Genomic DNA, 20,242 nt, shown 5'->3' with positions numbered 1-20,242 from the left:
AGGAACAAATACTCAAAAGATGCGACTGGGATGGGATAGTGGAGAAAATTCATAATTCTACTCTCAATGAAAATAACAGATGAAAATTGTTGTGTCTGTGCACAACTACGTATCAATTAAATAAAAGCGTGCGCACAGGAGACGACTTTAACCAGTGTATTCAGACTGCAGTAAGAGAAAGGCAGAGACAGCGAGAGAGAGAGAGAGAGAGAGAGAGAGACAGAGACAGAGACAGAGAGAGAGAGAGAGAGAGAGAGAGAGAGAACATTGTGCATGCATAGGCAACAGATCAATACGTTGTGCGGTGGGGGGGGGGGGAAGTCATTGCTCTAAAAGAAATAGATCCATACATCGCACTTCCTCCCCCTTTAGAATACTGCAACATAAAACCATATATGTACAAAACATTCAATTTCCCTTCCAACCCATACTCCAAACAGACAAGTTTTCAAAATAACAGTCCATAACTAACTTCACAGTTCTAAAGATTTGGTCTTTTGGGAGGTGCTCTATTTCTTTCAGGATAAAGCCTCCCGACTCGTGGAGCAGCATCAGGTTTGGCGGGTGTCTTGTCAATCCTAACATCCTCATTGCACTTCTGGACCTGTAGAGTGGCACAGGGTTTAGTAGGTGTCTTGTCTAAGACGAGGTTTTCAGTTTCCCATGTCACGTTGCTGTCAGTGACATGATCATCACTGAGAGGCCAGTCTGTGACTAATGTACCTGCCTTGTTGCATGCAATCAACTCAAGATGTGTTCTTCCATTTTGAGCATTCAGAGTCAGGTCCACATGACCCTTCCATGTACGATCTCCAATATCCACTGTGTACATCAGTGTACCGGTTCTTGCAACTATCCTACCGACTGTCCACTTGTCTTCTTAGTAATCATGCTAGCTAGGACTTCCTATCCAATCTCGAAGTTCCTTGCTGATTCACTTGGAACTGGTTGAACTGTTTATTCTGTATTTCCTTCCACAGATCTGGTTTCAGGAGGTCTATGCAAGATCTCACATTCCTGTTCATGAATAGGTGCTTGATACACAAAAAGGAAATTGTCAACATTGTGTTGCAGAGAAATATCCTCCTTGTCCATCACTATGATGGACTTCTTGAAGGTCTGGATGAACATTTCAGCTAACCCATTTGTTGCTGGGCAGCGAAGAACTAAATTGAAATGTTTGATGCCATTTTTCTTCATGAACAGCTAGAATTCTTCTGACATGTATTGTGGTCTGTTGCCACTCACAATTTGTTCTGGTAAGCCATTTCTAGCAAAGACAGTCCTTAGAGTGGAGACAAAGCAGAGAGGTGGTTGATTTGAATAAATATCCACAGCAATCAGAAACAAGGAGTCCATGAAGGGCCCAGCAAAGTCAATATGTAATCTTCGCCATGGTGAAGATGCCCACTCCCATGCATGAAACTTTCAACTTTTTAGCATCCTGAACAGTTTTTGGCCAAGCCTTTAATCTGTTTATCTAGTCCTTTCTCAAACACCTTCTGATTAGCATTAAGCAGCTATGACAGCCTCTGGTTAGTGCTACCATTTGGGCTGCAGTTGCCTGTTGATGTTGTTGGCCAGAAAGAATGACAATCTTCAAATCAGTGAATTCAAATGAATCAAGGACAGTGGAAGCAGTCTTTGTTTTTGCCGTGTGCTTGGGGGATGGAGGCTGCCATTTTGTGAAGACACTCTATTCTTCATTTTGTGAGCTTGACATGCTGGGCTTGATGGGTGTTTTAAAGAAGGCGCAAAGACTCCTTAGGTAATCTGCTGCACTGGAGGTCATTTCCAAATAAGGAGTCATTTGTGAGGTGTTCTTTGGTTGGCTATAACATGCAGGATTGTGAATGCCTGAGGTGATTCGAGCTCATTGCTGATTGGGAACAAAGAGCCATGAGTCAGCAACTGTCCCTTGATGGGAAGAGGACAATAAATGGATGCTGGCTTGGACCAGAGCCAATGACCAGGTGTTAAAGGCCAGACACATGACCTGCGGCCAATGACGCGGGAATGCAATATTTGAATTGACAAGAAATGGATATAAAAGTGGATGCTTTGTGGGTGCTGGAGGCGGTAACTTCGAAGAATAACCATCGCAGATACAAGTGAGAAGAACCCTGCGTGAAGCACGCGGAGAGTGAATCGGGACCATGAGGAACAAGGAATGCCCGGCCAGCGTAAATTCCTCCGCCCGGGTAATATCTTTGCTATTCTTTGACTATCCAGGAGAGTCAGGGATACTTAGCAGGTGTGCACACAAGGTATTTAATATATGAATTCACGTACTTGTTAGTTTGAACAATAAAGGTAATTGTCAGTAAATACAGATCTCTCTGTGCCTCACTCAGGATTGTTGGAAGAGGTAGAAGCAGCATCTCTCTCTCTCTTTTTTCCAACAATGTCACACTGAGAGCTTCGATTGAGTGCCAGTTTTGTTGGATTTTTTCTCAACTACTCATGTCCAAAAAGCGTTGGCCCTCCACTTTTCAACACATAAAGCTCTAACTGCAATCTTCGGCCTCCATACGCCCCCTTCACTTTCAGTTTGCCTTTAGGGGATACTTCCTCCTCTGTGTCTCTAATGGTATCTTAGAAAACAGCCAGCCTCTGGAATCGTAGACAAAGCTGATGACCCTGTATCCAGCTCCATTTTCAGTTTTACACCAGACACATTTATTGTGATCCAAATTATATTGCGATCTGCTTCAATAATATTTTGTAGTTCTAGGCATGATAGTTCATCTTCATCAACCTCTATGTTGTCTGATTCTCTTTTACATTTAGTAACTTTACACATTTGCTTAGTTTTGCATTTGAGGTGTTTCACTCCATTGTGCTTTGTGTCTACATCACACAGTCTCTCTGTAATCTTGTCTGGAGGAATTCAGCAGGTCAGGCAGCTTCTATGGAGGGGAATAAATAGTTGATGTTTCGGGCTGAGATCCATCATTATTATTGAATATTCCCCTGCATAGACACTGCCTGACTGGTGAGTTTCTGCAGCATTTCATTTGTGACGCTCTCAATCTGATTTGGTATACGAGAAAGGGAGCACCAAAGAACATCAGACGAGGCCAGGTGATTGCATCCAACTGGATAGACATCCAACATCATGATAGAAGCTGAGAAAGCAGATTGCTTTTCAACCTCCTATGGTCCACAGTAAGTTGCCAACAAGGAGAAAACCACTATGAATAAAACAAAAAAAGGACGGCACAGTACAGACCCGTTGTCCCTCAGTGTTACGCCGACGTTTTAACTTACTCAAATCTAACCTCTCTCTTCCACATGGCCCTTATTTTTTTCTTTCATCCATGTGCGTAGCTAAGAGTCTCTTAGATGCCTCTAATATATCTGTCTATATCGCCACCTGTGGCAGTGCATTCCATGCACCCATCACTTTGCGTAAAACAGCCTTCTTCTGACAATACCTCTATACTTCCCTCAAAACACCTTAAAAGTTATATCCCCTGATATTAGCAATTTCTGCCCTGGGAAAAAGTTTCTGGCTGTCCACTCTGCCTGCATGATGGGAAAACAGGGCTATTAAAACACAGCATTACACACAACTGGGAAATAAATTTGTATTATTGTTTCTTTCACCATTATGAGGCAGCATAATGAGTAACGGTAAACTAGAGCAGGCTGAGAGAGCGAGAGCAGGACGCAGGGGAAGGAAGGAAAGCTGCCACCTTGTTCTATCTGGCCAGCACAGTGGCACATGCAGAACTCCTACCCAGGTTCAAATCCGACCATGGGGAGATTGTATGCTCTCCCTGTGAACGTGTGGTCTAACTTCCTCACTCATCATGAAGGTGTGGTTAGTGGGTGAAATGACTGTTAAAAATGGCATCGATTGTTAGGTTAGTGGTCGCCAACCCATCGATCATGATCGACTGGTTGATCTTTGAGACTTTTTCAGTCGATCCCAAAAAAAAGAAAAATAAATACACAAATGCTGTTGAGAGATTGTTTCCAGGTTGCAGGGTTTTAGTTCCGTTCTTTCTGCCCAGGGCACGCATGTGCAGCTCCCCAGCCATGCGCTGGTCCCCAACCACCAGGCTGCAAGGAAATGATATGAGTCAGCTTCACCTTTCCTCAGTCCCTGTCACGCCCACTGTTAGACTTGAACCCACGCGAGGTCATCAGTCGCCCAAATACAGTGATACCCTCGCGCCAATTGGTCTCGGGTAACCGACTGCCTCACGTGGCCACTGAGAAGTGCCATTACTACCAGCCAGGAGCACGGACAGATGGGTGCCGTCTCTAAACCTGTTTAGCACACCGAATGTTCATGGGGAACCCAGCGCTAAAATATTCGCAGATGACCTAATTCGTAAGTATCAGAGCAGCTATCAGGCTGCCATCAACTTAAAGACATCCCTCGAGTCAAACTTTTGTCGGCCGATAGATCCTACAAGGGGGGTGGGCAGGCACCCTGTCACACACCTTGCTTGGTCAGTTGCTTTCTCTGGACTGCGACCACCACGGTCCCCATATAGAAACAGCCACACCTGGCCAAGGCATCTGGTGGCAGGCGGCCGGGAGGCTGTCTAATGAGGCAATGAAGCCCTCAAAACTGCTTCGGAACCCTGAGTCCAAGTACCCAGCACTTAAAGACGAACCCACTGAGTATTTTTCCAGCTGAAAAAAAGTGAGCAGTGCAGGACAGAAGCTAAGTGCTGAGAGCCACGAAAACTAAATTGTGGAATAGACTGGACATAAGGAACCTGCTTGGAGTATCGCTGTATTCCAGTTGTGTTTAACACCAACCCCCCGACGGCCAGTCCGCAAGAATATTGTCAATATTAAACCAGTCCGTGGTGCAAAAACAGGGTGGGTACCCCTGGTGTTCATACATTATTTCTACTTCTGGGTTGCAGGGTTTTACTTCCAGTCTTTTCTGCTCCGGTGCGTGTGCGTATTACTAATCGATCTGGAGTCGATCTTGCCTTTCACTAAGGCCGAGGTAGGGGATCTTGGGCTTAAAAAGGTTGGTGACCACTAGCGTAGGTGAGTGGAAGAAACTGGGAGGTGGTGATGGGAACATGTAACATTAATACAGCACAGTTTCACAGGTTCAATCTCTGCCACTATCTGTAAGGAGTTTATACATTCTTCCCATGACCACGTGCGCTCAGGTTATCTCCCAAAATCCCAAAGATATAAATGTTAGTAGGCTAGCTAGTCACATGGGTGTAAGGGAGTGCCACGGGCTCATGGGGGTGGGGAGGTGGGAATGGCCCGTTACCATACTGTATCTCAAATAAATACAAATAAAAGTTTCCAAACTACTTAACATCTGCCAACACCTTGCCCACCCACTCAGCCAGGCAAAAAGCACGTGCATGCTCTTTGCATCCTCCTCAGTTTCCTTTGGCAGGAAGATTTGTACGGTGGATCAGCCAGGCTGCGGCAAGAAAATGCAGCCCACCACTTTCTGTTTCAGCTGAAGGAACGAGCTGCAAGTATTCAAGAGCCACACGAGCACACCAGCTCGTGAGCGGCCTGGAGTGAACACTGTAAAACTCGTGTAAACACATTCAGCAGCCACCTGCTCAGCTTTCTGGACTTTACAGAAATAGGAATCATTAAAACATGATAGGGTCGGAAAGAGTTGTACAGAGAATTTGGCACATAGACCTTCATAAATCGGAGTATTAAGTACAGAAGTTGAGTTACGTTGAAGTTGTGTCTGACGTCGGTGAGGCCGAATTTGCAGTATCATGTGGTCAATGACCTTCAGGAAAGATATCAATAAGATTGAAAGAGTACAGAGAAAATATACAATAATATGTTTGGAACTTGAGGATATGAGATTGAATAGGTTAGTTTATTCCCTGCAGAACAGGAGAAGGAGAGGAGATTTGATAGGTACACAAAATAATGAGGGGTATAGATAGGATCAAATCAAGCAGGCTTTTTCTACTGAGGTTGAGTGAGACTAGAATTAGAGGTCATAGGTAAAAGATGAAATATTTAAGTGGGCCATGATGGGAACTACTTCACTCAGAGGGTGGTAAGAATGTGGAACAAGCTGTTTGCTGCATTTACGAGAAACTTGGATAGGTACCTGGATGGGAGGGATGTGGAGGGCTAAGGCCCGGGTACAGGATAGCAGCTCAGCATGGGCTGAAGTACCTGTTTCTGTGCAGCAGTTCTCTATGACTCTACACTGGATTAATCCAAATACAAGCCCAAATCTCAATTGAAGAGCACATGAAAACTAACTAACAACAGTCTTGAACCTACTTCACCCATCAAAAAACTGCTTTCTGTGACAATCTAATACATCACTGCAAACAGGATTTTCACAAATGCTATTATACCTAGCAAAATTGCTGCCCGACACACTTCAGAAAGATGGTACACCTTTAACAAATCGATTCCTCGCCTACAGTTATTTTAGATGACAGAAACAAACCTCGGAATTGGTTTCCAAGGGAATGGCACCAGTTTGATTGCTTTAATCATGACCATTTGTTACTGACAAGACACTCAAAATGATTTGGAGTGCTTTCTCAGTTTCAACACTATTGTCCTATTCACTCTCAATGCTCTATAGAAATTCAAGCAAATGACTTCAAAGACAGATTAAGCTTTCTTTTTAAAGAATGCTTCCTCTCAGATTCATCTGAAGGAATGATGGGATCCAGTAGTGATACTCCATCTTACTGAAACAGCCAAAATGAGAATTGTGTACTCCCTGAATTCAGAACCATTTCAACAAATAGAACTACACTGAAATGTCAACATTTGCTCCATAGATACTTTGCATTCTGCTGAGCAAATCCAACACTTTCCATTTTCACTTCTGATTCCCAGATTCCCCAGTCTAGTTCTTTATTGTCTTGGTGTTGCTCATAGTGTTTAAAAGAGCCAGTGAAATTCTTTGAACATGACAGCATTCAAAGGAATTAGAATATTATATTATCACCTCTTTTTGAAGCCAAATGAAAATAACACCACTTATGTCATTTGAAAGCTTCATCTTTTCCAGAGAGGATAGATGCACCCTGCCCAATATCAATCACATTCTTCTTTTATCTGCTGACACACATTTAGCTGGGCGTTTTCCACAAGTCTCAATGTGAGGCTTATGGCTAGCTCAGACTTTTTTTAAAATTTCCTTATTTCATAAAGTCTTTGTTTTGGGGCTGGAGAGACAAGATCTAAGTTAATTGAATCAGAATCAGGTTTAATATCACTGACATACATCATGAAATTTGTTGTTTTGCAGCAGCAGCACACATGAAATAAACAAACAATACTGCATATCGGCCGGTGGTGTAGCGACATCAGCACTGGACTTTAAAGTGAATGGTCCAGAGTTTAAATCTGGCTGGCTCCTTGCACACTTTCCATCTGTGCTGGGTTGAGTGTCAAGCTAGCAACTTGGCCTCACAAAAAAAAAGTTAATAGGCACATGAGTAGTGCAAAATGAGAATAAAAACACTGCCACTTTCTATAATCATTTACTTCAAAATAAATATGTTTCAGGCCTCTCAAAATCCAAGCCTACGTCACGAGAGGCGCAAGGCTGGCCAACAGGGCTCTGGTGAAGCTGTATAGGCCAATCCCCAGAACAGTGGGTGCAATGCATTACAGGTCCATTGATGAATACCAATGCGGTGAACTACATATACCTGTCTGGACACCCCCCCCCCCCACCATCCCGCTGACTGCTCCTGTGGCTCCTCCCTCGGACCCCGGTATAAAGGCGATTGGAGGCACAGCCCCGGCCTCAGTCTCCAGGATGTAGTGTGGTGGTCACTTGCTGCTTGTTCTTTCTTCCAGCCAATAAAAGCCTACCTTAACTTACGTCTCCGAGAGTTATTGATGGTGCATCAACCAACTATACCATCAACTTGGAGATGGAGATGGGAGGTCATCAATGGGAGCCAAGGGCCCAGGAAATGGGTTTCAGATTAATGGTCAAGATGTTCTCTGTCGTCCACATATCAACATGGTGGATCCTTGCTTTGAAGTCATTCTTCAGCAATTCAAAAAATAAATAATTGAATATTTGTCAACACACTTCTTTTAATTCAAACTATTGTTTTATTTTAATATGTTAGTTCATTAATGCTCATTTTCTGTAGCTTTCTATCTTAAGATAGGAACAAGTCCAAGGTCTTTGACGTTTCCTTTTTAAAAGAATATGTCTAATCTTGACCATTCTGCAAAAGCAATACATTTGGCAGCATTAATCTTGACAGGCTTCTTCAAACCTAATACCTAGACTGCATCAGTTAGAACGCGCCAAAAATACAATCATCATAAGAATGCAGAGTCATTTCAGGGACGTAGAACATAGAGCAGAGAAAATCTACAGCACAACACAGGCCCTTCGGCCCACAAAGCGGTGCCCACCAACATGTCCTTACCTTAGAAATTACCTAGGGTTACCCATAGCCCACAATCAAAGTACTTTTATTTTAAAAAGTTCATAAAGTACTTTGTATTACACAATTAACAAACTTGCTGCTTTATGGGAGCTTACTGTACATATTTCCCCAAATCTACAAATAAAATGAAGCAATGGCTGTGAGGGTCTTTGGAATACTCCAAGGTTTTGGCCAGGTATTGAATGAATCTTTTACTTGATTTCATTAGCTCTCACACACACCTACACCTAAATCTAGCTAAATTAGGATGGTACATCAGCTGGAGCTAATGTCACGTTCCAGCAAACCAGCTTCAATGCTGACTTGAAGTGCTTATATGCATGGAGTTTGCATGTTTGCTGTGACATTTAATCACTGCCTACTCTACATTGTCATTGCCTACCAGGAGACTTAGGGCTTGCTGATAAAACATGCAAGAGCAAACAGATTACAGGAAAACAGTGGGGGAAACTGAACTGATGTGATTGCTGAGAGCATTGCCTTGGTAGGTCAAACAGTACCTTCCTACATTGCCAGGAAGCAAATTATGAAAAAGCTAATTTTAATTATGGGGCAGTACGGTAGCGTAATGGTTAGTGCAATTGCTTTACAGTGCCTGAAATCACCAATTCTTGTTCAATTCCCACTGTTGTCTGAGTGAAGTTTGCACTTTCTCCCTGTTACCACAAAGGTTTCCTTTGGCAGTTCTGGTTTCCTTCCACATCTTCCAAAGAAATGCAATTACGAAGAGTGAATCGTGAGACCCAATGTAGGTGCTGGAAATATGGTGACACTTGGCTTTCCAGGAACAAGGTTTAAAAATAAGCGCTCCCCTGCTGTAAGATGGGCTGGAATTCAGTGCAAACACAAAATAAAAAATAAATCTATTTTCAGTCCCAATGCATTTTTGGTACCTTGTCAAAATGCCTTAGAATAATGCCAAATTTCTAGATTTATGCGGGTTGAGCATCCTGCATCGCTTATCCGAAATGCTTGGGGCCAGAAGGGTCCTGGGTTTTGGATTTTTGAATAGTTGTATTTATATCATGGGATGCGTTGGGGGGTGGGACACAAAATCCATTTACATTACATATATAGCTTATGGACAGCCAGTCAGCAGCTCAAAGGGGACAGTACGCTGTCAGAGCACAGTTTGTTCTTTAGCCAAAGGCAGGTGAATTTGGGGAATTTGTTGCCACATGCAGCTGTAGAGGCCAGGTCGTTGGATGTAATTAAGGCAGAGATTGTGCTATGTCCAATCAAGAACCTATCAAAGGTTACGGGGAGAAGGCCGGGAACCGGGGTTGAGGAGGAGATGGGGAGAAAAGAAACTGCCATGATGGAATGGCAGAGCAGACTCAATGGGCAGATGGCCTAATTCTGCTCCCTTGTCTTATGGTCATGATGGAGCTGGGTCCTCCACAGACTTCCGGAGTCAAATGACTTCATCTTCCGCATCTATTGCCAGGTTCCTGTGCTGCAATTGGCTTAATATCCACCAGCGATTTTAAACAGCCGCCCATTCCACAGCAAATACGACAGGAGGGGGTTATTTTTATACAATATTTTAAAAATTATTCTATTTTCAATTCATCATATAGATCTTTGATTGTTTCATGATCAGCACACCATCAAGCAACATATGTTCAGTCCGGCGCTGACGAATCCATTCTTGTAATACATTTCCAGATCTTCAACACTAAGTACACTGCAAATGCTGGGGTCAAAGCAACACGTACAACAAGCTGGAGGAACTCAGGTCGGGCAGCATCTGTGGAAACGAACAGTCAACATTTCGGGCCAAGACCTTCATCAGGACTGAAGAGGGAGGGAACAGGGACCCTCTAAAGAAGGTGGGGGAGGGTGGGAAGGAGAAGGCTGGTAGGTGCCAGGTGAAAAACCAGTAAGAGGAAAGATCAAGGGGTAGGGGGGGGGAGAGGGAAGCAGGGAGGGGATAGGCAGGAAAGGTGAAGAAGGAATGTAAGGGGAAAGCACTGTGTGTAGTAGAAGAAGGCAGAATCATGAGAGAGGTGATAGGCAGCTGGAGGAGGAGGCAGAGTGAAACTGGGATGGGGGAAGGGAGAGGGAGGGAATTACCAGAAGTTGGAGAATTCCAGATCTTCATTTTTTGTCTTATGTAGTGTTTCTATTTTTCATTAACTTCTGTTCATTACTTCTCAGAACTGTCTGTGGTGTGCAGAGTCCAGTACATCACCTGGGAACCTTCCCAGTGCCTTGTGGAATTTTTTCCATTTGTGATATCATGTCCAAAAAAAAAGCACAAATTTGGGAAGTTATTGGATTTTGGAATTTCAGGCAAGGGGTACTCACCAGTATTAAATTTCTGGGAGTCACGTTTTCCTACAAATAGTTAACACCATTCATTTAGCACTGGGAATTTCCACGAGTTTCTTGGCAGTTCATATTCTATGGGCTCTGTACTTAAGCAACAAATCTGTTGCCTCAGTAAGGTTTGAAAAATTCAGCAGGATCTGATCAAAAAGACTTAAAGGCTTCAAAAGGAAAAGGAGGGGAGAGAGAGAGAGCGAGCAAGATGAGGAAAAGCAAAACAAAGCTTTTTGTTTTAAACAGTGGGAATTATCTTTCTCTTCAATGGTTACTGTCACATCGAGAACTACACTAATACAGCTACTACTAATCTCTGTGATGGGGGATTTCTAAGTATCAAGAAAACTTGAGCAGAAATATGAAGAGGCTGCACAGATGTCAGACAGAAAAGAAAACGTGGTCACAATTTTAGTATACACTGGGAATCCAGCAGCCGGTCGGACAGACTGTGAAGATGTGAAGTACTGCAACATTCAAAGCTAACGATGTCACACGGAGTGATAGCAAGTGCAGCAGTGAATTCAGTTTCGCAGTGTCACACGTCCGTACAGGGAAAGCCCAACAGTAAAGATTAGAACCCAGACTTAAGCAGTTTCAGGAGATTTGGTATGTCACCAGACTCTCAAATTTCTACGGTCATACAGTGGAGAGCATTCTGGCTGCCTGCATCTCCATCTGGTCTGGTCTGGTCTGGGGGTGGGGTGCTACTGCACACGATCATAGGATGCAGCAGGAGGTTACAGAGTCAGACAGCTCCGTCATGGGCATTCGCCTACCAGCATTAAGGACATCTTCAAAAAGTGTGCCTCAAAATGGTGGCATCCACCATAAGACCCTAAGACATAACAGCAGAATTAGGCCATTCAGCCCATTGTCTTCTCTGCCAATCCATCTTATCCTCTCAACTCTATTTTTTTCTGCTTTCCCTCCATAACCTGAGGTACCCTTACTAATCAAGAACCTATCGACCTCTGCTTCAAATATACCCAATGACTTGACCTCCACAGCCATTTGTGGCAATGAGGCCCATGAGTTTACCACCCCCTAGCTAAAGAAATGCCTTCTCATCTTTGTTCCAATGTTGTCCCTCTATTTTGACCTGTGCCCTCTGGTTTTAGACTCACCCACTATATGAAAACTCTCTCCATATCCACTCTATCTAGGCCATCCAATATTCAATAGGTTTCAGTAAGATCCCCCCTCCCCCAACCTCTTCCCAATTCTTGTAAAATTTCCAGTGACCACAGGCCCAGAGCCTTCAAACGCTCTGCATACATCATTCTTTTGAACCTCTGCAGGATGCTCTCCAATGGCAGCACATCTTGTCTTAACTAAGGGGCACAAACCTGCTCACAATATGTTAAGTGTGGTCTGACCCATGCCTTATAAAGCCTCAGCATTACATCCTTACTTTTATTATTCTAGTCCTCTCAAAATGAATGCAGACTTTTCAGTTGCCTTCCTTACCCAGGACATTCTCTATTCTCATTACTACCATCATGGAGGTGATACAGGAGCCTAAAGACACACACTCAATGCCTTAGGAACAGTTTGTTCCTCTCTACCATCAGACTTCCAAACAGAAAGTTAACCAACCTATGAAAACTACCTCACTTTTTGCACTATTTAATTATTTTTAATATATGTTTCTGATTGTAATTTATAACATTTTTATGTATTGCACTGTACTGCTGCCACAAAACAACTAATTGCACAACATACGTTAGTGTTATCGAACCTGATTCTGACACTTTGGGGAAAAGAAACACTTGGCATCATAAAAGGGTGGGCGTTTTGGAAATGCTTGACAGACATTAATCCATGAGTCCATAAGTGTCTTCAAATGTATGAAGCCAGCCAAGTATTTGTTAATCTAGATTTTCTCAAAAATTTGCACTTGATTTGATCAAGTTTTGTTTTTCCTTTAAGAACTTCAGATGTGGCAATGTTCTGGAATAAAACTGGTCTGCTTCCTCAATGTCATCCAGTTGACGGATCTGTAGTTGTATCCTGTCCAAATATCTGGCTTCCTTGAACCTGCTTGATTGCGAGATAACTTGGTGAAAGCAAACCGTGTCACTGTGCAATGGGCACCCTCTCTGTTCACCCATTACTTCCTTCTCAAATCAAATTCTGGTGAAGGTGCACAACACTCCTACTCATTTTGCAAATCACAAATGAACGCAGTAAAGTCTAACTCAATGGCAGCAACTTAATGAAACTAACGTATCTCAATGGTCTCAACCCAAAATGGTGGTTGCTTTTTCACCTTCATAGATGCTGCCCGACTTGCTGAGTTCCTCCTGCACTTGGTGTGTGTTGCTAAAGATTTCCAGCAACAGCAGAATCTCATGTGTTTACGTATCTCACTGGCCAGTATTCCATTGGTCCACTTAATTCCTTGTAAACTCATTAAGATAATGCAAGAGTAGAATTGATTTATTATTGCCAAATGTAATATCATACAGATCCTTTCATTACACCATGCATTGAAGTAGGTTAATGTAAAATGTTTACAGAATGCAGAATAAATCACAGAGAAGGTGCAGGGCAAGACAATGAGATAAATTGTTTGTCCAGCTTAGGGAACTATTCAATAGTTTTACCAGGTTCAAGTTATCCCTGAGTCTGGTGGAACGTGCTTTCAGGCTTTTGTATATTCTGCCTGATTGAAGGTGGGGTGGAGAGAGAATGTCCAGGATGGGTGGGTCTGCTTCACTGAGGCAGTGAGAAGAATAGACTGAGTCCACTAAGGGGACAGGACACTGACCTGATGCAACAATGAACTTCACAATCTGTGGTTCAAAGCACCAAAGAATAAAGGGGAATTTCTGCACCTCTCAACATGGATACAGATGAGCATTTTAGTCAGCAGAACAGCCGGGACATAGAATGTCAAAACTGAATTTCTTGCAACTAACACAAGATAAGAGAGCTGGAAGAAACTTCATACCATTTGCATGGATACCGAAGAAACCAGCAGATGTGTTCTGCCGCTTACAACTCATAACTGCTTGATGCGTTATCTTGGGACTGAGACAAGGTAACATATTACATCATTAAGAGAAATTTGAAAGCCTTTCAGAAAGGTGGCAAGGTTGCATAGCAGGTAGTACTGCTGTCTCCGATCCAGGGACTCCAGTTTGATTCCACCCTTGGGTGCTGCATGCTTGGAGTTTGCTCATTCACCCTGTGACTGCTGTTTCGGCCTTATCCCAGCAAAGCTGCCAAGGCTAACTGGCTACTTCAAGGTACACTTCACTGCAGGCAGCTGGTAAAAGAACGAAGTGGGAGTGCACGTGAGAGACAGCAAGTTGCAGACACATGGGAGGGCAAGGAAGAATGAGACTAATCAGCTTGCTTTGAGATTTGAGCTTGCAGATAGTTGAAGCAGGGAACTGCCATGGATGGCATTTCAATAAGAGCAGAGTCAGTGTGTGCCCCTGAAACACAGTGACACGTTTATCACTCTACAAGCAGCAGGGTCAATGCAGAGACCATATACTGTCATTTGTTCACTCAAGACCAGCCCCACAAAATTTCACAAAACTCAATGCAAGGACATCAGGTTGCAAAAGAAATTTAAAGCATTTGATCTCAATGGTAACCATGGAAACCATCCTGCCACCAAGAGCATGACGCAAAAGGACTTCAAAATGCTTTACTCTGGGTTACACAATCTGACAAGTAGGCTTTGATATGTTGGACTCTTGTGGAGTCATCAGCAGAATTCTATGTAATTAAATAGCAAAAATCATCTTCAAATAAATGAATAGGTTAAGAATCAAGGGACAATTAAATACTCAAATTTCCTTTGGTTTTCCCCATGACTGAAATAATTAATTTAAAACACAAATATTGGGAGCTTATGGACTGGTCACTGGTTTTCCATTTGGCTTTATCATCGCTTGCTGGATTCCAGTCTTCACCTTCTGACTCTTCAATGCTTTCAAGATGTTTGCTTCTTCCGAAACTATGCTTTTTATAGAGTGACAAGTAGACCTCTGTTTTAGAGGCATCCATCGATCCTACTCGTATTGAAATGCAAAAAAAAGCATCTCTCTTCTTCCTGAAACTGTTAAAACCTCCCCTTGGCTGCCAAGTTTCTAAAGTCTTGTATAATGCTGACAGCTATGGTTAAACCTGGACAAACGGATCAATGGATAAAGCATTTAAAAAGCCAGCTCACTTCCTAGCTGTTCTCAGTATCTTGCCTCCTATTAAAGATTAGCTTTATTTGGTCACATGCACATCTAAACAGTGAAATATGTCGTCTGTATCAACGACCAACACAGTCGAGCTGGTGGCAGCCGGCAAGCAGCACTACACATTCTGCCACTAATAAAGCATGCACACATTTACTAATCCTAACCTGTCCGTGTCTGGAATGTGGGAGGAAACCAGCAGGTCTCTCGATAACGTGGAAAAGCCAATTAGATTTGCTTCTTCAAGCTAATGCCAAGTAGATCTGCATCTCTGCGACATGCTACATTGCCGTGCTGCCATTGGAAATTTGGCAGCCATGGTTAAACTTGGGCAGATAGGTCATCAAGGCTGGAAAACAGGTTGAAGTAATGAAAGCATTTAAAATGCTAACTCGCTTCTTAGCTGCTCTCAGTATCGTGCCTCTTAAATCCTGATGTGGACAGAGTCAACATTTTCGCTCTTAAACTCTCATGCAAAGCCCAACCACAGCCCTCGAATCAATCTCAGGCTGATGGAATTAGCACATCTCTTGCAGAGTCACCTGTAGCGCAAGGTTCAGACCATCCAAGTCACGGAGCTGTACCCAACAATGAGTTGCTGATGAATCAAGAGAAGCCAAATAGCTCACAGGTGTCAATCGACATCTTGCCTCAATTTAAAACAGCCTTCAAATTTTCAAATAGTTTGGAGAGGAGAAAGATTTTTTTTTTGTTTCTTCACTGCGAATAAGGCAGCAGGGGCCACGTGCACTCAGGTCATGAGATAGAAGCCACCCACGCACATGACGCAAGTGCAGAGGTTCTAAGAAAAACCACCCAAATCTGCTTCAGTGACAGCGTCTTCCCGCCAAACCCAGCAGTACCGATTCACAGGAGCTCAGCTCAGAAAACAGGAAGCTCGCTCTTGTGTGTGTTACACCCGTGCCCCCACCCCACACACACACACACCAACCATCTCTCTCTGGCATCTCGACATTGCCATGGGAACCTCCAGCTCTAAACTTGGACAGACTACAAAAGAAGCAGTGTTTGGCACTGTGAAGTTCACATTGTTGCTTTCCATATGCCCATTTAACTCAAAACCACCATCAACACTACAAGAGTGGAAAAATTATTTTTCTTATTAAAACCAAATATTGTTCACAGAACCAGAACCCTTTTGTACTTGAAGATGCAAATCTACTTGGCATTGGCTTTTCCACATAATCGAGAGACATGCTACAAATAGATGTCAAGATAACCTGCTTTGAAACAAAGCCAAGAAATTATGCAAGAGGCCAGCAAGTGGAATACCCAATAAATAGTCAGGATTTAAATACATTCAAGGGGGGGGGGCATCACTGATGTGATTCATCTCCTACGGTACTGAAGTAATTTAATTAAATATTAGCAATGAGATTGGGTATTGAGAGAAAGGAGTGGAAAATCTCCTTGACAGTCATGGAGTTTCTGCTTTACATTTCAACTGGTGACACTTATAATTAATAAATGCAATTTAAAACCTAATGGCATGGGAGTGGAATTAGGACATTCGACCCATCAAGTCTGCTCTGCCATTCTATTCTGGCTGATTTATTATCCCTTTCAACCCCATTCCACTGCCTTCTCCCCTTAATCTTATTAATCAAGAACCCATCAACCTCTGCTTTAAATATGCCCCATGACTTTACCTCCATGGCAGTCTGTGGCAATGAATTCCATAGGTTCACTGCCCTCTGGCAAAATCCTTTTAGATACGGATGAGGAGGAATTTGATAATATCGTCTGCAATTGAGAGCCCATTCTGCTATTATTTTTGACATAAGTTCTAAAGTATAAAAACCAAAACGATAACAGAATCAGTCATTCATAGAGCACCAACCCACTGGCCTTCAAAAGCCCCCGATACTAGCCCTCTTATTCCCAATCATTCACCCACACATTAGTCAGGCATTGAAAAGGCAAACTTTTGCCCAGCAAAGATCAGAGCACCCAGGGAAGTCCTGTGTGGTCATAAGGAGAATGTGTAAACTCCGCAGAGAACCAGAGTTCATGAATCAACCTAATTCACAGGAGGTGTGAAAAACCCAAACCCAAATGCAGCCCAGTAGACAAATTAAGCAAAGACTCAATTTGGCTGAGTGCAGTCACTGGCTACTAGCTTTTTGTAGACCATCGCCTTTACTCGAAACAATAATGTCTAATGGAAAATCAAATCCAAACTGGTGGGGTGGGTAAGAGCGGGTAGTTTTTACAATTTTTTTGGTAAAGCCTATCAAATCTATCCTGGGACCAGCATATTGATGCAGCTATAATTCATTAGAAGTTTGTCAACCTCACCAACCAGGGCATATCCTTTTCCCATTGCTACCATCAATGAGGTGGTACAGGAACAGGAACCTAAACTGATGGATCAATAGGATGAGAAATAGAAAATGAAAATGAGGAAGTACCACTTTTGTCTTTCTGAATTCTGAGGGGGAATGACAGGATACATGAGAAAGCAGCTTCTGAATTCTGAGGCATTAAGGGACAGACATGTAAAACACAGGAGAAACCTCAATACCGGCAATCTACAAACCTACACTACAGTGCCATTATTATTATGGACCCCCACCACCCAAGACATGCCCTCTTCTCACTGTTACCATCGGGAAGGAGGCACAGATGCCTGAGGCACACACTCATTGATTCAGGAACAACTTCTCCCCCTCTGCCATCATTGTTTTAATTTAAGTATTTTGTTTTAATTTGGCGCTGCAGGCTCAAAGGGCCAAATGGTCTACTTCTGTACCTATTGTCTATATACTTACTGTAATTTAGATATTTTTCTGTATTTGTCACATATTGCAATGGAATTCTGCCTAAAGTTAACAAATTTCACGTCATATACTGATGATATTAAACTTGATTCTGATCATTCAGTGAACCTTGTTGAGTTCTGGAGAACTGGAGACACCGAATTGATGGAAAAGTAGAGGCACCGGATTTGCCAGGATCTTCCTCAATGGCAGGGACATCAAGGGGCTGTGTGATCCGTTGGTACTTATTTCTTGGCCCAGATTTGTTGCCATATTTACTTCTAAAGCCTTCTGCCATGATCCGTCACAACCCACTGATTTCTTTCAGCAACACGTCCCCAACTAACTCTGAACACTGGGCTAGTGCACTTTTCATCCATACCAGTAATCACACATTCCAGGGAACTGCCTTGGAATTTATCCAGTTTGTGGGCCTTCTCCCATTTTCTCAATCCTCCTTTAAATCCCTTCACCTTTGGGATCCCAAAGCATTACCCTAGGGCAAAAACATTCCCACGGGGCTTAACAGCAGAACAAATAGTTCACTATACATCCACAGCAACAAGGAATGATGCACTGATGCTCTTTTGACCAAAAGAGCCAGCATCCTGCTTCCAAAGTGTTTTATTCACAATCAAATTGTACTGGCAAGTGTACCTGAGAGATTCAAGATAGGGGACTGTGGATCCGATAACAGCAGAATAAGTTTCCACCAACAACTCTATGGATCATGCTGCTTAGACACAAAACAAAAAGCATACAATTAGTATATATTAAAATCCTGACAAGAGGAGCATTACCAGTTGTGCTGGTTTGAGCCAGCTCCTTCATACCTACAGATCTGATGCGATAAAAACATCGCCCATTATCTCGTAGACAGGTTTGTGCTCAAAGAGGGACACATTCACAGTCAGGAAGGTTGCTCCCAGGATTTCCAATTTGAGCACAGCTCAGCTCAGTAAAGCTCATCAGACTGTGGACCCCCTTTCTACACTATATCTGTCTTCAAACACCTCGTGCCCAACGCTCTCATGGACTATCAAAGCCAAAGGGCCAATGGGTAGTGAATCTGGGAGAATGCCAGGTATATACCACTAGAAAGTGGACAAAGATCAGTCAAATTGAAAAATATTGCCCTGCAGCAGATAGACAATGGGTTCACCCAAACCAACTTTATTGGATTTCAACTTTAATTCCAGATGTGAAACTTAATACCACCCCTCTCCAGTGCCCAGCTTTTCAAACACTGTCACGAGAATATTCTGGTATGTAAGGAAACTTCTATTAGAGATCTTCATATAAATAGCACTTGGGTTGACAAGTTCACAATTTTGTCTATCCTCGGTGCCCCCCTTACCTCGCCACTGCAGGTGACTGACCACTTTAAAAGTTTTCTCTATTTCCATACACGACCAAAACCACAAATCACTCGACTGTTATTCAAAAACCACACTCCTGCACTGGTTCAACCTATCAGCATCAATCAACTGCATCAGTTGACCTTTTATCTGTCAACTCATTGAAAAAATAAATTGGAAAAAAAAATTACAAAGTAAGTAGGGGTAAATTGACTTACCAATTTACCTCTAGGTAAAGTGTGCTGACTGGCTGCACTGCAGCCTGGTATGAAACACCAATGCCTTTGAGCAGAAATCTCATACAAAAGGTAGTGGATTCAGCCCAGTACATCATGGGTAATACCCTTCCAATCACTGAGCACATCTACATGAAACATCGTAGAAAAGCAGCATCCATCATCAAAGATCCTCACTCCTCAAGCCATGCTCTTTTCTCACTGCTGCCATCAGGAAGAAGGGACAGGTGCCTCAGGACTCACACCACCAGGTTCAAGAACAGTTACTACCCCTCAAACATCAGGCTCTTGAACAAAAGGGAATAACTACACTCATTCTATTTCTGGAGTCACAACAATTGTCTCAATTTAAAGATTCTTTATCTCGTTATTTCATGCTCTATTTATTGCTATTTATTTATATCTGCATTTGCACATTTTGGTGTTTATTGATCCTGTTCTGATATTTTGAGACAAGGCCCCTCTGTACAGTGAAGGGTTTCAACCAGAAACATCGACTCTTTATTCCTTTCCCCAGCTGCTGCCTGACCTGCTGTGCTCATCCAGCATTTTACGTGCCTGTTACTCTGGATTTCTAGCATCTGCAGAAACTTTTGTTTAGATTTTACAACATACACCAGAGATCTAATAGAAAGGTTCAGACAACCCATGGCCATGCCAGGTGCATAACCCAAACTGGAGAGAATGCTACCAGTATCAATGTAGTACCAGCTCATTAGCACAGCTTACTGGCTTATCATTGCCCATTTCCTCAATACACCAACACCACTTAAATATGCAATGCATTCTGGCAAGTGATCGGATGATCACAAGTGGTCCAATATTGATTTTTCAGATTTGGGACCAACCATCCCGGTTCTCAAATGGGCACTGTGCACATTCCATTGGGCTTCTTGGTAGAATTTCTACCTCCTCACAGAC

At 42.9% G+C, this 20,242-nt stretch overlaps 1 protein-coding gene across 6 annotated transcripts in view; it reads right to left on the bottom strand.

Moving 5' to 3' along the window:
* LOC132403627 (uncharacterized) overlaps positions 1 to 20,242 on the bottom strand; it is a 483,661-nt gene that overhangs the window by 312,471 nt on the left and 150,948 nt on the right. For 5 of the 6 annotated variants that reach the window (XR_009515316.1, XR_009515310.1, XR_009515311.1 and 2 more), the window contains one exon: positions 16,630 to 18,460. The exons of the other annotated variant lie outside the window; for it this stretch is intronic. The gene's annotated coding sequence lies outside the window, so the exon portion shown is untranslated. Of the gene's footprint in view, positions 1 to 16,629; positions 18,461 to 20,242 lie in introns of those variants that run through there. 6 annotated transcript variants of the gene reach the window in all.

Source organism: Hypanus sabinus, chromosome 13 (assembly GCF_030144855.1).
Source record: "Hypanus sabinus isolate sHypSab1 chromosome 13, sHypSab1.hap1, whole genome shotgun sequence".
Taxonomy (NCBI): domain Eukaryota; kingdom Metazoa; phylum Chordata; class Chondrichthyes; order Myliobatiformes; family Dasyatidae; genus Hypanus; species Hypanus sabinus.
This window is presented reverse-complemented; position numbering and strand designations above follow the sequence as displayed.